Raw genomic sequence first — 7,592 nt, forward strand, 5'->3', positions numbered from 1 at the left:
TTAGCACTAGCAGAGCTGTTTAGCTCCTTGAGCATGGAATATGCGTGCGGGGACGTTTCATTCTTACTCGAAGCCGGAGGGCGCTCTTGCGCAGAAAGCACAAAATGGACTCATAGAAGTAACATTACATGCCAGGAAAACCCTAATATGGACAAAGGCATGTATAATGGCATCCAGCGATCTCTGCTGTAGCTAAGTGGCTGTTCGCAAACTTATCTTCATCATTATATGGGAAACAAGAAAAAGCAACGACACAGTTTATTTTTATAGATAAAGTATTGTAATTATTGCAACATAATTCACAATGATTAAGCTACCTTCTGAAGCAACTGACCGTGTTGTAAATCGTAGCTACGCGACTGGTTTACATTTCACAGAAAGGCTTTTGTTTTCCTACTCAATTCCCAAATAATGTTATTCTCCCTCGTTCGTTGCTTATTATATATAGCCTAATATAGTGGTGTGAGGTGGTGTTCTGAAACGAGAAGGCAAATCTTCAAAGTTTTTTTTTTTTTTTAAATCAAATGTAAATTCATGTCCCAGTCACATTTTATTGGTTAAACATTACTTACACTATCAGAAAAAAAAAATCTATTTTATATTTAAAATGTTATATTTTATATTTATTTAAAGACATGTATGAATCTCATCAAGTTAGTGTTTTTAAACATTTTACATTGATTCCAAAATTATAACTCAAGGCAGTAACAATTTAAACAGTATATTTTACTTGTGAACTTATGTCCAGATATTCTTTTTAATATTATTATTAAAAATATTAATATTAACTTTTGATTGTTTTTTTGTTTTTTTTGGATCATCAGTCACCAAAGCTGGGTAAATATTGGTCACAGACGCGGAGATTTAAATTTAATGAAGATTACTCACAAAAAAACTCCCACAGATCATGTTTTCAGGCCATTTCAAGTCTTATTTGGACGTAACAAGTGTGTGAGTTGTTTACTTTTTTAAATTAGTCTTCCCATTATATTATTCATTCAAACACTAACACAAGAGGCGGGATTTATCGCACGAACCAATCACAGACGAACATAACCAGTCATATCCAATCATATCGCGATGGAGGCATTGCCTCCTCTCACGTGACTTTCCCCCATTCATTCTCAATTACGCCCCACTAAGGTCTCTGTTTAAAGTCAATGGGATGAAGGGAGGCAGGTCTCCGCTGTAACTTTAGCTGTGGGTGTCGCTGTTGGACAGTGTTACTTTATAAAAACGAGTGCCTTTTAGACTTTTAATATCATATTTAGTCATATTTGCTCGTACTTTTAATGTCATATTTAGTAATATTTGCATTGTTTTATTTTGTATTTTTGTAATACCCATTATATTCTCTTCCAATTTTTTGAGGAGACACTGCCTCCCTTGCTATATATTTTGTAATTTACATAGGCTATGAAATACATAGGCCTAGTGAAAAAATGTGCATACGACATAGTCTAAAGTAATTTAAATACATGTAAAATAATAATAATAATAATAATAATAATAATAATCTAAAAACATTTATTTTAAGGCACTGTGATTGGAAAAATAAGCTAGTTTTCTTTCTTTTTGGGCAAGATTTGAGTCTGTTTTGGGCTGGAAATTCATCAGGGACCTGACAACCCTGCTACAATGCCAAAGGTAACTGAGAATATTTTTGTTTGTGATATTGCATCACACCACTAGTTGTCAGTACAAGTCCAAGGCGACTGCAGTATCGGCCAGTGCAACATTTAAAAGAAAAAAAAGGTAACATTTTGGTTGTCTCAATATATGCAAATTTAACATTTTGGTAGTCTTAATATATGCAAATTGCATAACATTGATTCCTATGCATACATGTTTGAAATATAATCTTCTGAAAATCCTACAAAATCCAAACGTCTTGCATGCACAAATAATGTTAGATACAGTAAATGAATGTTATAGTGGTTTTTGGCAGCTCATGCGGCATCCATCAGCGTGCGTATAGGAAAACAGCCCAAGACATGAGCCTTTTTCTCCCTTTCTTTGAGATGGGGTCAGAATCAATGTTCTTGCAGAACTTCTTGTACCTTCCTATTGAATCAGACACATGCAGCGGATGAAGGCAGTGGCAGTGAAGATCGATCAGTCTGAGTCAGTAGATAACAAAGTTTCCCATCTGCAGAGAAACGTGTCTCTGAAATGAACTCATGAATGATAGTAGGCGTCAATTAGCATGTTAAATTCTCAATTATGCACATATGCAAATTTAGCAAAGGTTTGAACCTGTGTGAAATTCATTTCATGCATGAATGACAAACAACTCCAAACAACTCCGCTTTTCACAAGCTGTTAGATGTTAATGTCTGCCTTGTGGATTTACAGCGGATTTAATACAGTAGTGAATAGCATATAAGGCTACGTTTCTATTCAGCTTTCAAGCCCTCCGGGGAAGCAGATATCATTTTTTTTTACGTTATTTATGAGTTTTTTGCCTTTATCGGATAGTGTAGAGAGACAGCAAAATTGATTTGCAAGGGAAGGAGAATAGGATTGTGATATAATGCATATCGGATCTGAACCAGCATCCATGTAAGCATTCCTGACAGCAAAGAGTAAAGCCTTATTTTCTGGGTTCTCAAAATGGTACCATCTCGGATGCCTTTAGTGATATCTGGCCTTTATTACATGACCTGGTAGATCTAAATGTCACTGTCTAGCTGAGTGAATACTGTACATTCAACACTATTAGGTTTAGGTTTATTGTATAGCGCTTTTCACAATACACATCATTTCAAAGCAGTTTAAAAGATTAGATTACTATATTGTGATATGATTCATTGCCTTGATAGAAAATTACCCAATTTGTGGTACAAAATTTCAGTCATATTGCCAACCTCGCAGTGTTTTTATTAGGGAGCTGATAGAAAGTTATTTCATAATTCTTATATCACTCGTGACTTGAATCTTTTGAATGACTATCAAGAATAATTATAAAGTATAATTCAGATTCATTCACTGATTCATTCACTAACTATTTCTGAAGGTTACATCATTATCAGTGTTGTTTTAATATTATTTTTATAATATTTATTACTATTTTGAATTCGTTATTTTTATATTTTCCGTTTTTATTAGTTTTTGTTTTTATCTTCAAAAAATTATATTTTGCTTTATTTTTGATTTAATTTTAAGTAATTTTGTTGCTTCAAATTAAGCTAATTTTAATAGTTGCCAGTACATCATTTCAAATTTTCCTTTGAGCTTTTTTTTTCCATCTAAAATTTTGATAAAAAGTCAATTGACAAAGCCCGTTTCTTGAGGAACCTTCTTCATAAGTGTAAGTAAACATTATTTGTTTGCCAATTAAGTGGCTGCATTTGAAATACTGTTGCTTTTACATGAAGATGGATATCAGTAACATAGTATATCCACTATTAAATTTAAATTTTCCATTTATTTTAGTGTTTATAAAGACACATTCTATATCACAAGTGTTCAAAATTCATTCACTGAGTGAAGTGTTATGTTAGTATTATTTATATACTATTGCAGTACTTAATATTTTGAATTAGCTTTTTTTATAAGTGTTCAAACCTATCGCCTTACTTTAGCCCGATTCACAATGGTCAGTTTATCATAATGTTTTCTAATTTGAGCGGTACGGGTAGGTTTTCGCGGGAAATTTGAGCATGGCACTGCGTCATTACGTCACGTCTGTAAACATAAAGAAGTTGTCCCGGCTGCTAGGCTATCTCATGTGAGGATCCTGCAGGTGGCGGATCGTTTATAGCCTTTTCTCACAGCAGCCAGAATAATTAAATGGTTTGTAAATGGTTTTGGATTGTAATCTTTAAAGGATTATGTGTTTATGAAACACATGTGAATGAAATTAAATTATATTCCAGTTATAAATGTGCTTCTGATTACAGATAGCCTGGGATTACAAAGATTTGTATTTGAAAGAAAACCAGTTTGAAGGGAGCATAATTTGCTTTTTGGGTTAAAAGAATTTCTTAATATGAAATTCGAAGAGTATGACAATTAGATTAGACTGTGTAGAAATTGAAATCTACATGCTAATACATACTATACTCATAGTCACCAATGCTGATGTTGTTAACATTAATCATTTGAGAATAAAGTATAACAATAATAATAATTTGAACGGTTTGATGTGATATGAGCTAACCGATCTTTAGATTTAATCACCATTGGTAGCGAGATTTATGGTAATGCTTTTTTCCTCAGTTGGTCAGAACAAACATGGCAGATTTGTTACTTGTTCAGATGGCAATATACGGTGAAAACTCTTATTTGGGTCATATTCCAAGACGTAGGCTAGAATCTGTGATTACGAAGTACAGTAAATATCCACACCGGTGCAGTGACTGACTGCCACACATATTCTTCATAACATTAGATTCATCTGCGCTGGAGCCGTGCCGACTCACAACCCACACAAGCTAGATCCGCACACAGCTGCAATTCCAGGTTTTCAAACAGAGATGGCGACAAAGAGGCAAAACTTACGGACTGCAGCTTTAAATTTTAACATTTTTTAAAGCTTAAGCTTTACATCTAAAATGTAGATTTTATTTCAGCTTTGTATCAATTAACTTTTTTTGTCTTATTTTTATTTTTGTGACAACAAGGTAGTGTCTTTTGGCTCATTTGAAATGGTAAACGTCTCTCTCTATATATAGATGATACAGGTGGATGACTCCTAACTCCTTAAGGACCAGCAATCGACACGAGCAGAAGCAAACATTCACATTATTTGTTTGCCAATTAAGTGGATGCATTTGAAATAATGTTGCATTTACATAAACATAATCCAACGTATACTATTAAATGTTCATTTACTTCAGTGTTCATAAAGGCACACTTTCAAAAATGTGAATAAAATCACATTCTATAAATCACACTGTAGGACTACAAACCATATTCACACACTCCTGTATTTCAAACAGTAGAGCCTAGCGTAATACCAAGGAGGTCATGACTGAAACGCCACTACTTACTCTTTCTTTTCTGCTTCCTTGCACCAGTCCAACTCCATTTCCCTTCATACCAGCATTTATTATAATGACTGGCTCGGAGGAGGTCTGTGTTTGTTTCTTGGCATGCAGGTGGGTGGCTATACATTCTCACGGGTACAATTTATCCTGGCACACAAGGATTGGGTTCCTCCCAGTGAGGTCATGTTGTTTTCTTAGATCTGAGAAAGTAATCTCCCATTGTTTCTATTCTATATGCAATTCCATTCGATCATGTGGAAAACTGGGCTCAGACGTGACAGCTACGGGGAATAGATGCAAATAACAGTCTTGAATCATTCGAGTTTTTCAGGCATTCTGTCACTGCGGTGACTTTTTGCCTTCCCAACAGGTCCCATGATGTGTGTGTGTCATTAGGACTGCCTATTAAACATGTCATCACAATGGCAGCACTAGAGCAGCCTGTCTCTTTGGTTATCATCGAAGCATAACCACACTAAGACTGTGTGATGGGGTCCCTCAGCTCAGCGAATGCTACTGAATGCATCATATTCGGCTGCCGTTAGCATTAGTCTCCAAAGACACAGGCTGCCAATGCCTTTTACAAAGAACACATATTAATTTTAAACAATTAGCAATCTATCTATCTTATGTTGTGTGCTAAAATTGTGTGGGTGAATTTAATAAAATACAGCTAACTCATACTGACTCTGGACCAAACCAAACGCTATTTAAAACGTCATTTGTACACATTTAGGTCTTTCGGCAAGGAAAATATCTAGTAGACCAATGGAGCGCTTTAATGTGCCATATTTTAAGTGAAGGGGAGGAGAAATATTTTCCCCAGAGACTTCATGGTAGTTTGTTCTGGCTAAGCACTTTAATTAATTAATGATTAATTAGTGTTGATTTAACACTAAATTGAATCCAGATTTGGAAGTGAGGCCCTCTCATTGATTTTTATAACTCTTGGCCTTCATTGTGTGTGTGTGTGTGTGTGTGTGTGTGAGAGAGAGAGAGAGAGAGAGTGTGAAGGACAAAACAGGGGAAGTGTTTTATTTGGTATGTGAAAACTGTCAATATTAGGTAATTTAGCCAGTTAAGTTGGTAAATATTATTCAGATAATCAGTTTATGAGACTGGCCGAAGAGGTTACACTGCAGTACAAGTGGTAATTATATACATATCATAGACATTTTATGCTAATCCTATCAGTCGTTTAGGTTTTTATGTTAATTTTTAATTTTATGTTTGGAATGAACATATATATTTTATTTTTCTGTAATGCTTTTTTCTTTAATAATTAGTATTCTGTATTTCTTACATTTCTGTATTTATTATTTCTTAAAACAATATTTACATCTAAATTATGGATATATTAAATAATTAAAAAACATCTCATACTATTTTTGAATGAATTCAGTATACAGAACGAGTTAAAAATATAGCTAATGTATTTAAAATCCATTGAATGAATTAGTGCCATCTTGTTTTCATAGATAAAAAAAATTATGTCAGTGTGTAACACTAGATGCCTGTATATCCCTATACACAAGACCGTGTATTCCCTAGTCACTGAGAACAGTGTTTCCATGCATAATTACTTATTTTATTAGGTTTTGCATTTTGTATATGTACAAATTCTTAGAATTTGCTCTGTTACAGTCTCACCAGTTCATTTCTGTTGTGTAAATGTTTGTGAGTGGGGTCTATTTGTTTTTTTACATTTTCCATTAATTTTCTATGGCATTGTTTGACACTGAACAGTACAGTGCAACAATTATTTAAGACCATTTTGCCTGTTCAAATCCTGTCCACATTTGTGTGTGTGTTCACAAAGCAAGTACCACAAAATCCTCCAAGTTTTGTACTGTTGTACCAAGGTATATTTATGTTATGCTTGGATCTCAGCTTAATTACATAATTACACACTTCAGCTTTAATATTACATCTTAATAATACATACTAAACAGAGCTGTTCAGTGATGCCAATTTGTAGACTAACCTGGAAGGTTAACACATATTTTGTTTTACAACTTTAAGTGCATATGTATTATATTTATTGCTATTTAATTCTAACATTATAACATGAATTGCAGTGAAACTGTTATACAGTTGAATTTATTTATACCATAGTCTAGTGTTTCCCAGGCAGCATATATATGCAAACTCATTCTCTGCCAGCAGGAGGCGCTGTTGGAGTGGTAGAGATCGTAGAGATCAAGGTTTCCCCGGTAATGGCTGTACACAAAGCAGCGCTCTGCTCAAAAAAACATTGCTTTATCAGACATTACATGCAAGATTAAATGAAAATGACATCCAATTTTCAGAAGACAGTCGGTTTCCTTCAAAAATACAGTGATATAAAAACACCCGCACTCAATGTATTGGAAACAATGTAGTCTCATAATTGAAGTGTAAATTCTGCAGATTACATCATTGTCCAGTATTGTACTGTCAGCAATTTATTATAAAAACGTTTTCATAATTGTAACATACATATTTACATACATAATTATTCAGGTGCATGTGTAATAACTTGCGAAAACTTGAGGCTACAGCAGCACTTCTTCTTCGTCGTCGTCTCGTCTGATGCACTCAACCAAGCGTTCTAACCACGAC

Source organism: Sinocyclocheilus anshuiensis, unplaced genomic scaffold (assembly GCF_001515605.1).
Source record: "Sinocyclocheilus anshuiensis isolate Anshui unplaced genomic scaffold, SAMN03320099.WGS_v1.1 scaffold85, whole genome shotgun sequence".
NCBI classification, from domain to species: domain Eukaryota; kingdom Metazoa; phylum Chordata; class Actinopteri; order Cypriniformes; family Cyprinidae; genus Sinocyclocheilus; species Sinocyclocheilus anshuiensis.